The sequence below is a fragment of the Amblyomma mixtum genome, chromosome 4 (genome assembly GCF_055824585.1).
Source record: "Amblyomma mixtum isolate Tamu chromosome 4, ASM5582458v1, whole genome shotgun sequence".
Taxonomy (NCBI): Eukaryota; Metazoa; Arthropoda; class Arachnida; order Ixodida; family Ixodidae; genus Amblyomma; species Amblyomma mixtum.
This window is the reverse complement of record NC_143015.1, coordinates 109,303,932-109,317,987: the sequence shown is the minus strand read 5'-3', so window position 1 is coordinate 109,317,987 and position 14,056 is coordinate 109,303,932. Positions and strand designations below refer to the sequence as shown.

The 14,056-nt window shown below is 49.8% G+C and overlaps 1 long non-coding RNA gene across 1 annotated transcript; it reads left to right on the top strand.

Moving 5' to 3' along the window:
- The first annotated feature begins 4,519 nt into the window (after positions 1–4,519).
- LOC149347808 (uncharacterized) lies at positions 4,520–13,141 on the top strand. Its single transcript, XR_016292216.1, has 3 exons — positions 4,520–4,680; positions 5,960–6,121; positions 13,030–13,141. It is a non-coding gene; the product is annotated as an uncharacterized LOC149347808 (long non-coding RNA).
- The last annotated feature ends 915 nt before the right edge of the window (positions 13,142–14,056 follow it).

Below are 14,056 nucleotides of genomic sequence, written 5' to 3'. Positions count from 1 at the left end.
CATAGGCCGTCGGCGTGCATTGTGTGTTCATTGGCGTTGGCGGTGAAGGTTTACTCTCCGATCATTTTAAAAGGAAGTGAGCATAACTGGCTCCCTGGGTAAGTAAACGCCTGAATCGCGCTTAGAGGTACGTGAAGTGAGGAGCAAGGAATGTGGGCTCCATGCATAATTAGCACTGACAACGGTGAGCGAACTCTCGCGATCAACCATTAACTGCTGCCTGCCGGGGTGGCTGGGTGGGTGGGGACTTTAATGTCAATATAAAGACAAACAGGAATTCCTTACCACTTATGCGGGTGAACATCCCGCTCTTCTCACTCGTAACGGCTCCCACGGCTGTGACCTCCTCGTGAAATACTTGCTTAGACTTCCTCTTTGTGAACCAGGCATTGGTGCAGCAAGTCGAGCACATATCCATTTTTCTGACCAGCTTTCTTTATGATAATCATGATCTGTTAGTGTCTTGCGGAAGTTATATGTATGAAAAGCAACAACTTGCCTGTAATTCTACATCCATGTCTTGCTTGAATTTTTTGCCTCAATCGAAAGGCTGAAACAGCTGATGAGCAGCGCTCAAATTTCGCATTCAGAAGTAACGTAATCGTCGGCAATTTTTTCTTGCGCTGATTACCTCCGGCCGCTAACAGTCGAAAAACCATGTTTCTTTTTCCGGCATATCAGCTTAGCATATCAAAAAACTACCTGTGGTATCCTCGTTGAAGTGATCGAGTAGAAGCTGACCAGTCTCTATCTGAATGGAACCCAGCTATCTGCACAATTGGATCATGAATTCTTTCCTTTCGACAATACTTTGGAAAAGAGCTTTTGGGCCTTTCCCTTCAGTGAGCATAGTCAGCGTGATGATGCCCCTTGGAAGCACCATGCGGCTTCAGGTAGTGTATTCTTGTGCAGATGATGTGGCGCTGAACCCGGTCGTGTAAAACCCATTCGTCGCGCACCCGGAAGCCCTCCTCGCCGTCCCCAAGCAACAGTGACTCCTGCTCTTCAGGTAAGCGACAGTTGGTGTTACAAAAGTTGTGGGTTGCTGGATTCATTCATGCGTGCATGAAGGAAGTGGGAAAAGCAATAAGCAACGATGAGCGACGAGGCAGCGATCTACAAATTGCAACACATATAACACATTGGACACCTTTAGCATACCTTATCCCGTGTGAGCGGCACCGTTACTGGAGTACCGGGAGCCCGCGGCCAGTCAATGGGCACGCGCAAATCGCCTTGACGGCGCCAGATGTCGCCAGGTACCAGTCAGCTGCGCGTGCGCCTGCAGCATCACGACCAATCCGCGCGTGCTCACCGCCGGTGGTAGGCTCCCGGTACTCCGGTAACGGTAACACGGTACACGGTATGCTAAAGGTGTCTATTGTATTTGTCGCAAGACCTCTCTAGTCAGAAACTTTGGTGTTTCCATGTACAGCCAGTAAGTTAGCTGCCACAGTCTTATTTACCTTCATACTATTGTTTTTGTCGCAAGACCTCCCTAGTCAGAAACTTTGGTGTTTCCATGTACAGCCAGTAAGTTAGCTGCCACAGTCTTATTTACCTTCATACAAAGTCTGCGAACTCTTGTATACCGGATGTCACAGCTAAGTAACCAAGGTTTTAAACAAGGCGGAAATGCCGTAGACCATGTAAACCATGCGTGTCGTAATGAGACGCGTGGCCTAGTTTTCAGCAACATTCACATCTGCAGGCCACTCCAGATTCACTGTTCTATGGTAGTGTGATATGGGTGGATTGGCGGGGGATAAGAATCTCAGCGCGCGAGTCTGCAGTGCAGTGCCTCGGTCGCCAAAACGAGCGGCTGACGCTAACGGAAGATTGTCTAGAAGCTTCCCTCTTCTTTCAATCCCACTTCCTCCCTTCCTGTACGGTGAGGTTCGGGGGTCCACCGAGGTCACACTGACCGAGGTGGCAGAGAATTTCCTTTCCTCAAAGAGCGTTGCGTTCAAAGGGCAAGGCATCGTGCCATACGGGTGGTGGCGCTCCTCCCTTCCTGTGGTTCGGGTGTCCACCGAGATGACAGACAATTACTGCGCCGTGCCTTGCCCTTTGAACGCACCGCTTTTTGAGGAAAGAAAATGGCGCAGTAATTCTGTCACCTCGGTGGACACCCGAACCGACCGCTAAGCGCGCCGCGCGCGACAGGAGCGGGAGTTAGGCGTCGCTTGGTAGCTGCGGCCTCGCTACGCGACAGCGAAAGTTGGAGCCCCGCTCTGGCAGCTGTGACGTCAGACCGCTAAGCACGCCGCGCGTGGCAGGAGCAGGAGTTAGGCCACGCTGGGTAGCTGCGGCCTCGCTACGCGATGGCGCGAGTTGGGCCCCTGGTTTTTGCGGCAGATGGCATGACGTCACAGCAGGGGGTCATGCTAAAGCTAATTGGTATAGCTACCGGCCTCGCTACGCGACGGGCTGAAAGTGCAACTAGTATTGCTTTCGCAATAAAATATCCCGCTGCGGGTGATCTTTCGAGCTCTCCACTACTGGATCCCTGGTTGACTTCCAGCTCTTCGCTTATGCGTAACGTCTATTCGAAATATTCAAAGTCTCGGAGAGTGATAAGTATGACAAAAATGATTCCTTTTGAGTCAATGGCATTATACAGAGTATTGGAACACCTCAAACATATCTCCAGCTTTCCTAAAGAAAAAAAATTGAATAATGAAATATTGTAAGGTACTTTGTCGAAATATTGATGATGATGCCTCATTCTTCCAATGTTGTTTTTCCATTGCTCGCATTGAGTATTTAAGACTGCCAAAACAATCCAATGGGGTGAATTTTTCATGATAGCAAAAATATTATTAGCTAGAATGCAAGCCTGCAGAGGGGAGGTCTGCGGAAATATTTATACAGTGATATCTTTCAAAATAAGAAAACATTACTTTCATCACCTCTTTCCACTTTAAAAATGCCTTTGTCCAGATTTTCCGGGTGAGTGCGCTCAAGGCCCAAATGCTCAAGTAAAGCCGGGTGAAAAGGTACTGCGAAGGGCTAGTTTTTTTTAGCACGGCACAAAGGAACATCGCGAACACAAGTCAACGGAGATGGCCGACACAGGCTCTTAGTAACCAGTGAAGTTCATTGGAAGGTGCAAACACGATGTGTAGTCTCGCGGTAACTAATCAGCTGAGTCAACGTCAGGAACGGTAAACAGCCGAGTAAAAATTATAGATGCTTAAGTTTTTCCTTAAGTGATCCTTTCGCGGTGCCCCTAACACACAAGTGGAGGCGCTGATTCTCATTTGTTTAAATTTTACTTAACTCATTCTCTACTTTATTTAATGGTACGACGAAACTGCTTTGATGGACTGGACGGAAGAAGAGACAGGCACATGCGCTGAACTAAGAGCCAAATGGTTTATTGTGAAAAAAAGGAGGGGGGGGGGCTTATAAAGCAGCAGGTCAAGCCAAGGCTCAGAAGGGAAACAAATGCGGGACGAACATGATGTGACACATACGGGAGCTATCAACGCATTACAGATCAAGAAAGGCGAGCTCCTGTGGGAATACAGCCACCGATGGTTGGCTTACACATGAGTTACCAAACTCGTGAATGTGAAATGCCTCCGATATCAGGTGCAAGGTATCTCTATACTTCACGATGGTAGTGGTGTGGTTCAGAAATGTCTCACTCTTTGCAATGTGCGGAATGAATGACAATGTTATTTCGGCGTGACTGGTTTGTGATATCTTTCGTGTGTTCGCGTAGTCCTTCATTTACGCACCATCCGGTCTCTCCGATGTAAAAATGGCCGCATGACAGTGGGACCTTGTAGACTACACCACAGAAACAGCTGAGAAATTTATTTCGGTGTTTTTTTCTGACACGCTTTTTTTCCCCTTTCCTGGTTCACTCTCCTGCACAGGCCTCCCAACTTCAGAATAGCCAAAAAGTATCAAATGACGACATCACCAGCAGTCAGGATCACTAAAACATACCAAATGCTATTTTCAAGTCTTTACATATGATTTCGGCACGCTTGTGTCGCTTCTATCAGCCGAACTCTGGGTAACATTCCAAAGTTTGCGGAAAAACTTTCCATCAGTCATCCTTCCAGAATTCACTTTGTACGAACTCGCTACAAGCGTAAAAAATTCAGGCACCTCCCCACAATACACATCCAGTTGTTAGTAGCCAAAGTTGAAAAAAAAAATGCAGTAGTGCTACAGGCGCAGGCGCCGACCTTTTCGTGATGAATTTTTGGTGCTTATGAATAATTTTTATGAACAAAAATAATTGCAGATCCCCTCTTTCCAGTCATCAGGTAATGACATACAGAATTACTAGGTAAATCTAAAATGGTCGGTCGGTCGGTCGGTCGGTCGGTCGGTCGGTCGGTCGGTCGGTCGAAGAATCGAATCGGCGTTGGCAAAATAGCTCCCCCCCCCCCCCCCCTATTTGGTGACTGCGGTCTCTTTTTCTCTTTCTGTGGTATCGTGCAGGAGACGCCTAGCCGCTCCTCCGGACCCCTGCACCAGTTGTTGTTCGACCACCTTGAGTACATTCGGGGAGCGGCTCCGGTGGCTTGACCGGGCAGCGGGCGTCTTCCAACTACAATGGAGGCACATCTACACTTCGTCGCCCTCCAGGGATGAAGACTGTGCCATGTTCATGAAGCGGCTTTCTCTTCGTGCGCGTCTAGTGCTATGTGTGGAAAGGTAGGAAAATAATGATGACTTTGGCACTAACGATCACTGTAATAGAGATAACGTTCACTCATAACATGATAACATGCGTTGAACACGTACGGCGGAGTTTTTTTTAAGTAATGACGCTGAAACGTGGACAAATTGCCGACACGGCTGCCGACCCGGCTGTCGACACGACAGCCGACACGTCTGCTAACGACAGTGTGAGGCATTAAAGGCTTTCTCGTGAATAGAGATAACGTTAACTCATAACATGCGTTGAACACGTACGGCTGGTACGGGCCCATTTGCTCGTTACACGGGGTCCCAGCTGAAGGAAATCGAGGCTTTTAAAAAGGCAGGGCGCTCAGCACGAGCGAAATTGGCAGTACCGTAGGGAGTCAGTCCCTTGGCCTAGCCTGCCCAGTATATTTACAGCCAGCCTAGTTAATACTGAATAGCTAGCTTTTCATCTCTTGGAAGACTGAAGAGCATCTTTAGGGGAAGGAGATTTTTGTTCCACCTCCCGTAGACGCGCGATGCACATTTATGACCGCCGCTTCCGCTGCGGTCTGACAGCAACGCGTTACGCGGGTCCACTTTCGAAGCGCAACGCGTCAGCAGTTGCTGCCGCATCTCCCGCGGCAAACTCCAACGCCCGTCGTGGACAGCGCTTCTAAGATGGACTTCTTTGAAAGCGCGCATCGGAGCGATGCTGTCACGTGGTGTGTTTTTCTATTTCGCAGGCGGTTTCTTACAGGACGCAAAAAAAATAGCAACAGAAAGCATACCTTGCTGTAAACATTCCAGCTGTTTGTTTTCCAAGGTTGTCTACAACTTTCATACTGACACTTTCTTCCTGAAGCCAGTAGTTAAAAACTTTAGCTAATCACACTTAATAATGAGATATGCTGACTGAAAATAAAAATAATGTGGACATCTAACAGCGACTACTAACAGCACTCGGTTGGATGTAATCGCGTAGAATGCTCTTTGTTTTTAAACTTCATTTATTTTTAGCCGGAACACCCTGTATGCAACGCTTCGCTTCCACTCACAGACAGGCTTGTCCAAGCAGTTTTTTTTCTTTTCAGCAGATTCGAATGCAAATGAAACTCCTGAGGGAGTAATCGTGAAATAAAGAAGGCTAAGCAAGCAATAACTGAACAAACAATTGAGGACTCGTACCTTGCCGAACCGCAACCATATTTTGACATCAGTGTGGGGTGTCATGAGAGTCACGCAATGGTAGTGTTGTAAATAGCACATGTCTTCGGTGTGGCGTCCCTTGTACCCATCTTGTTTCCAGGCGTGGCAGGGCAGCAAGGAAGGCCGGATTAAGAACTGCCGTACGCGAAACAACGCTTTCGCGCTGCCTTGGCCACGACCAACATCATAGACCTGGACAGCTGGAGGGGCAAGCCTGCAGGCCACGGATTCAAGCTTAAGATGTTCCCAAAAGATGTCCTAGGTCAGTTGTGGGTACCTCAGCTATCTCCTCTTTTCTGCCAAAGCGCAATTCCTAAGCTACTCTGCCTAAACGCCATGATCGTCGTCATCATCATCATCAGCCTGGCTATGCGCACTCCAGGAGTAAAGATCACAGGTTCTTCTTCTTCTTCGTTGCACCAGGGGTGCCCCGTCGGAGACGGTTGGTTCCAACTGGAAGACTGAAGCTCTTCGCGCCAGGGGTGCCCCGTCAGAGACGGTCTTGTGTTCAGTTGAGACGCAGGGGTAAGGCGAACACTTCAAATTTTATGTACAGTATTTACAATAGATACAAGTTAAGGCACTAGAGACAAATTAAAACAGCAAAGGACAAACAACAAAAAGGTGGAACTGGCTAATACTAGGGGAGGCCCCTACTCGGCGTAGCCGAAGATGCGTAGCATCTCACCTTAGCGCAGAACCCCGCTTCCAGCTCCGGGGCCCGGTTTTAAAGACCTAAAGGCCCGGCCCACATTTGGTGGCTTCCAATCACGTTACGATGTTGACATGATTGGTTTATCGTGAGCCTGGCTAACCCTCCAGCTTCCGTAGGGCAAAACGCCCTTTCCACAAACACAAACGCACGGTCGTGCCAGTACGTGCAGAGAACATTCCCTCCACCACAAAATAAAAAAACAAACACAAATACACATCCGTGCCAGCACGTGTGCGAATCGGTACCGCGGTTGGGGGGACACCCGTATACTTGCCGGCGCGTTCGCGAGCGGCCGCGTTCCAAGAAAGGAGACGCTTCGCTTTGAGCACCCCCAGCTGCGTTCCGATGACCCCGCGTACACTAACGATCCCTTACACGCCCTTCCCAAGATTCTACAAAGGGCTCAAATGGCACTTTTAGAATTAAAAACAAAAGGGATCGGTGTCTGACACGAAACTACCCTTCGGGTGACATAACATAAACAAAACGTACACATTCAAATGCGCGTTTCACACCTGTAAATCCAGCGCATTCACCGAATTCCAAGCAGTCGCGCTGCGACCAGTTGCACCAACAAAACCAAAAACAAAAAAATGCACACGGGCACCAACACAACATTAAGAAAATGCACACTTAAATACACACAGTGGCATGCCTGCCGTGCGCCGTAACACAGCGTCCAAGTTGGTGCGTTGCACCCAGTTCACCACCTCCAATTGGACACCCTCGTCCTGCTCGCGAACGAGCACACACACACACACACACAGACACTCGCAACTTGAGCGTTCAGTAGCACTCGCACGACGTCCGTAAGTGGCCACGTGAGCCTCCTTAGTCGCACCGAGCGTCCTTGTGTGCGTTCGAGCCACTACGCGTCTCAACACAACGCCTAACTGCCACTCGGCTCATTAGGCTGGTGCCACAGCGGGGCAAGAGCTTAACAGCTGGTGCCCTCCAGGATCAAACACGTCATGATCCTCGATTGGTCCAAATATTTTACCATGCGACGCCCATAAGGGCACGCTCTCGTCGGCGCGCCTGTACGGACGGCGTGCTGCGTAAGGAACATATATCTTGCCCAGTTCAACTGTAACAGGGCGGCCGGCTTCGCTGCCCATAATTTGGCGTACCGCCGCACGGAACGTACTGTTCCAAACGCCGACTTTCAGTGGGAAAGCTATGTGCTTGTCTCCTGGTGCTTTGGAGCGTTTGGAGCTATTTGCACTGTTCCGGCACGGACAAACATTTAAATCGCCGCTCCCTGCTTGATAGGCGCTGTCCGGCTGCGTGGCATCATCTGCAGCACGAGCTGACTCGCCATCGCTTGACCCGAGCTTGCCTTGTGGCAAGTCGTCACGCATTGCCTTCTCCTCGAAGGACCTGGTCGGACGCCCATCGGGTGCGTTCGACAATTCCGTGGCGCTCTGCCCGATAGGCGCAACAGGCCCACCTCCGTTCTCTGCCTCAGATGAAAGGCTCTTGCCATCAGCAACGCTACGAGGCCCTTCATGCCCTATGACCGACACAGTGTGCCGTTCCAGCAACGTTAGCCTTTCTCCTGTCACTAGCTCCGTGTCACAGATCGCAATCTCATCCATAGAGCCTGCAGGAATTAGATCACTGTCCTGCTTGGTTTCGGACAATTTGGTCTCGATTGGCCCTAGACCATCAGAATTGGGCTGCTTTTTTTCTTTGCTAGCCGCCCGCAGTGGCGAAGCTGTGATCCCCTCAGAAATCTCGTTTTCGCTCTCTGCGGCATTTCCCAACAAAGAGGCGTCCGCGCATATCGGCTGACTACCTATAGCGACCTGACTGCTCTTTCCTCCACCTGTGTTTGAGCAGCATACGTCTTTTTCTTCCAGCACAGGCGGCCTCACCTCTGGGGACTCGGAGCAGTTCTCCCTGGCTGACTGACTGGCTCTTCTAATCTCCTTGATCTAAGAGATCTCGAGCTCTACCTGCTGGCGTCTTGCTTCTATAACCTTTATGACATACTTAACATCCTGAGGTTCTTCCTCGCGAAGCAGCGCCTTTCCGCCATTTACTTTCGCAAGTTTAGCCTGAAGGTCCGCTAAGCGCGCCTTCGCTAACTCAACCTGGTACCTCACATCGAGTGAGGGCCGGCATGGATAACCGTCCATACCGCCGTCTGTACCCCTCAACTGTCCTACCAGCTCGAACACAGGGACGTGAACAATGCGACCAAGGAAACTCACGGTTTCGATGCGTCGATCCGCATTGCCAGCTCCTTGGCGTCGGAGTCCACCTCCACTTTCACCGCACGCTGCGATGAGCTGTCGGACGCCGCTGGTCCTGTGCCCGCTGCTGTCGCCTTGCTTCGCGACGCCGGTGACTGTCCAGTTATCGACGCGCTGCTTTCCTGGACCGTATGCAGTCCCACGTCGCTGTACTACTGCCGTGGTCCTTGCATCCTTGCCGCCGTCTCTCCGCAGGTCCGTTCTCGAACGCTGACCTGTTACCTTGTCGTCGCCTTTCTCCCTGCCTTCAAGTCTTCTTCCTGCGCCGTCTTCCGATGGCCGCAGGATCCTGTCGACTGCGCCAGTAAATTTTCACAGGTTCTTCTTCTTCTTCTTTGCACCAGGGGTGCCCCGTCGGAGACGGTTGGTTCGAACTGGAAGACTGAAGCTCTTCGCACCAGGGGTGCCCCGTCAGAGACGGTCTTGTGTTCAGTTGAGACGCAGGGGTAAGGCGAACACTTCAAATTTTATGTACAGTATTTACAATAGATACACGTTAAGGCACTAGAGACAAATTAAAACAGCAAATGACAAACAACAAAAAGGTGGAACTGGCTAATACTAGGGGAGGCCCCTACTCGGCGTAGCCGAAGATGCGTAGCATCTCACCTTAGCGCAGAACCCCGCTTCCAGCTCCGGGGCCCGGTTTTAAAGACCTAAAGGCCCGGCCCACATTTGGTGGCTTCCAATCACGTTACGATGTTCACATGATTGGTTTATCGAGAGCCTGGCCAGCCCTCCAGCTTCCGTAGGGCAAAACGCCCTTTCCACAAACACAAACGCACGGTCGTGCCAGCACGTGCAGAGAACATTCCCTCCACCACAAAATAAAAATAAAACAAACACAGATACACATCCGTGCCAGCACGTGTGCGAATCGGTACCGCGGGTGGGGGGACACCCGTATACTTGCCGGCGCGTTCGCGAGCGGCCGCGTTCCAAGAAAGGAGACGCTTCGCTTTGAGCACCCCCAGCCGCGTTACGATGACCCCGCGTACACTAACGATCCCTTAAGCCAGGGCAAAGGCCTCTCTTGTGTCTCCCCAATTAACCCTGTTCTTTGTCAGCTGCAGCCACCGTATCCCTCGCAAACTGCTTAATCTCATCCGCCCATCTAACTTTCTGCCGTCCCCTGCTACGCTTGCCTTCCCTTGGAATCCGCTCCGTTACCCTTAAGGAACAGCCCTGTCCAAGCCCATTTTTTCCTCCTGATTTCGACTAGGATGTGATTAACCCGTGTTTGTTTCCTCACCCACTCTGACCTCTTGCGGTCTCTTAACGTTACAGCTCTCATTTTTCTTTACATAGCTCGCTGCGTTTTTCGTTAGCCTACACGTTACTGCCCCGTAGGTGAGTACCGGTAAGATACAGCTGTTATATACTTTTCTCTTTGGGGATACTGATAAATTGCCATCCATGATGTGAGAGGACCTGCCAAATGCGCTCCACCCCATTCTTATTCTTCTATCTATCCCCATCTCATGATCCGGATCAACAGCCACTACCTGCCCTAAGTGCCCGTATTCCCTTACCTCATCCGGCACTTCGCTACCAATTATAAACTGCTGTTCCTTGGCGGGACTGTTGAACATTCCTCTGATCTTCTGCATGTTAAACTCCTACCGTACTGCTCTGCCTGTCTAACTCATTGATCATGATGACGCTATGATCATGACAGTTTTAAAGGTTCTAACTATAAACGAGGCAAGCAATATTGGATGATGGTGAAGCTTAAACTTGTTATCATGACTCGCTTTCATTTGCAGTTTGTGGCTGAGTCATACCTTGATCCCTTGTACTTTTGGTTGTTGGATGTTTCTTGCGGACAATGTATTTTGCTCGTATTGCTTCTGTTTGCTTTGTTCTTTTTTTCCCTCGAGATTGTGTCCTATTTTGGCTGTCCTTAGTTTTGATGTCAGATGCTTGTCATTTATCTTGTTTCAAGACCCCTAATTGCGGTTTGCTTTGCCGCGCTGCATGCGTGAAAGTCACGAGTCCATGTCAGGCGCCCTTCGTCTCAGATGTTTGCAGCACTATGAAAGGTAGAGCTCTCTCATCCAATCAGGGCTCTGTGAACACGAGAAATAGTCCCTGGAATATTTGAGCAGTGTAGGACTATTAATCAAACAGTGAGCACAGAAACTGAAAACATAGTTTGGACTGGTAGATTTAGATGGTAGAGAGTGCTTCAATCACTGATGAAATGTACTGACATAGCCCGTACGTACACAGCTCTGCGGAGGCCTTCTGCGAGGTAGTGGTGCGTCGCCATTTTCCAGCATGGCGTCGGCCTAGTCAGTTGTCGCCTGTGTGCCCTACCTCGTCAGTGCGCTTGTTTTCCCAACCAAACGATCGCAGTTGGCTTCTTGAAGTGTTTCGCGTTGACAGCGGGGCAGTTAAAATACGAATGCGCTCATCAAGAGGACGGCAAAACTCACCCAGGTGAGCGAGCGAACGCTTTACCAGTGGGCAACACAGACGTTGAAGGCGGGTCGGATGTTGATCCCGAAGGCATCGTTACAGTGATTGACAACGCGCCGTGTCATTCTGTGAAGCAGGATAGAGTGCGTCGGGTGAGTAGCCTCAAAAAGGACGTACAGATTTGGCTGTCCGGACAAAGTGTCGCGTGGAGCAGTGACATGGTTAAGGCCGAGCTCATGAAGCTTGTCAACAACGTGAACACAGGTAGGGACCGATACTTTATGAACTGCATCGCCAGAGTTGCTGACCGTCTCGTTGTGCGCTTGCCACCCTACCACTGCCAAGTGAACCCGACAGAGCTTGTTTGGAGCCATGTCAAGCGTTTAGTGGCCAGTCAAAGCAAGACGTTTAAGCTCCAAGACGTGGAGCCTCTGGTTTGGCAAGGCATCATGGAAACGACTGCTGAGAAATAGAAGAATTACGAGCAGCATGTTATCAATGAGGAAAATGTGTTCAGGAAACTGGACCACGTCTTCGACGATGTAGTTGACCAAGGACTGGCTATTGTTGACAACCTAGAGGACGACACAACCAGCAGTGCTGAATAGAGTTGTGATGAGGACGATGAGATGAGCTCCATTAACGTGCTAACCAGCGCGCGAATGTCGGGACCATTCAGTACTGTCGCTGTAAGAGTAGCGAAAATGAGAACCACATCATCTTTCATGAGATGTGCTAGACGCCGTAATGGAGTGCTCCGAATTAATTTTGACCACTTGTGCGCTGGCTTTCGCGCAGCGCATGGGGTTGTTTTGCATTTCGCCACCATCGACATTCGGCTACCCCGGTCTGCATTTGAACTAGCATAAATAGTGTATTGACAACGCTGGAAGAAATAGATTTATATACACTAGGCAGGGACATTGAAAATAACCGTGACGTAACAACAGAGGAACCTATACAAAATGTGGCGGCAAAAAAAAGAAAAAATTGGGGCCAGTCAGTCCCTTTCGAACGGGTGTCCGCGGGTCCAAAAACAGCTGAAAGAATAAAAAGACATGAAGCGCACCTGCTCGAGGTAAAAACAAGCTAGCTACTAATACGCCATTTTTCACATGGATGGAGCCGCCTGTCAGCAAATGGCGGGGCGGCAGGCGCGTAGGAACACACTAATGTAGTCCGCACCATCCTGATTCGACGAGAGTGCACTACCTTTAGTAGTGCTGCAAGCATCTTTTGAGACGAGGTAATGACGCCTTTTGCCTCAGGAGTCTCAGCAGACCTAATCCCAAAAACTGTCACTTTTTACTACTTGTACTCCAATTTCTGCTGGAATGAAACCTTCAAGCCAAACCAGAACTTCCATTCAGAGTGCAATGCAATAGCACTAGAGATCTCTCCGGCGCAAGCACTCCTTCTGTTTGATAGATCGCGGGGAGTTTTCATACCAGTACGCGGCAGTGGTGCAGTTTAAGCGATGCGTCACTTTCCTTGCAGGGGGTTGTTTCATACGCAGCTACCGGTGGGGCTTATGATGTCCAGGTTAATGGTTCTGCGCGGATGGTTCTTCGGGACTCTGTCCATCTCTCGACCAGTGAACTGATGCGCAGTCACACGGTTCGTGCCGCTCGTAGGTTGCGCGGCACAAATGCTCTTGCCGCTGTATGTTGACAGTTTGAGGAACAGTCATTTTAATAGTAAGTTCTTAGCCTATCTCTGCTCCTTATCAAATGCTTTGCTTTAGACTTAAAACTCGCGCTTCGCTTGCCTTTGTAGCACTGCGGCTTTCCGTTGGATGTGGTACCTCTCGAGCTCTGTCATTCGGAAGCGAGACGGTGCAACTCGGCGAGACCGCAGATGCATCGAGAATCTTCTCGGTGAGTGCACAGCGGCGAAATATCGGACGTTAAACACTCATTAATCATGAGCTTCGTAAACGCTCACACAACGCAACGCTTGCAGAGCAAAGGAGCCTCTTGAACTTAAGCTAGCGGATGCAAACTTTTGTACAAAACTTGAGTTTCAGACAGAGTGGCGCAGTCTATCAGGATTAATGACAGACAGTGGTATAATGGTAGCGCGGTGGACCATATGACAGGTGTAACGTTAAGAGACGGGAAGCGGGAGGAGTGGGTGAGAGAAAAAACGCGGGTTAATGATATCCTAGTTGAAATCAAGATGAAGTGGGCTTCGGCAGGGCATGTAATGCGAAGGCAAGACAACCGCTGGTCCTTAAGGGTAACGGAGTGGATTCCAAGAGACGGCAAGCGTAGCAGGGGGCGGCCGAAAATTACGTGGGCGTATGAGATGAAGAAATTTGCGGGAATATGGTGACCGCGGCTGGCGAAGGACAAAGTTAATTGGGGAGACATGGGAGAGGCCTTTGCCCTGCAGTGGGCGTAGTCAGGCTGATGATGATGATGATGGTGGACCATATGGTCTCTAAGGGAAGAAATGGGACGGAGCAAGCTCTGCCTTCAACTCAGCTATGTTGCAGGAAGAGCGTAATTTATATGTGGCCAAGCTATAAAAAACAAACAACACTCTGCAATGCTTTTAACTAGCCATCAAGGCAGTGCACGTGTCTAAAAAGAAACTACATCATGCATCCCTGGCCTGAGGATGAATCCCCTCGCAAACTCTTTCCATAGTTATAAGCCGTGACAGGCACTGGCTATGAATTCACACAGTGGTTGTGCGACTGGCGCAGGCTTCTTTGCTGATAAGAATTCAATATGCTTCGACTGTTTCTCTGGCCAGCTGGTTCTTATGCCTGAAATAAATGACAGTGCGTGAAAAAAAG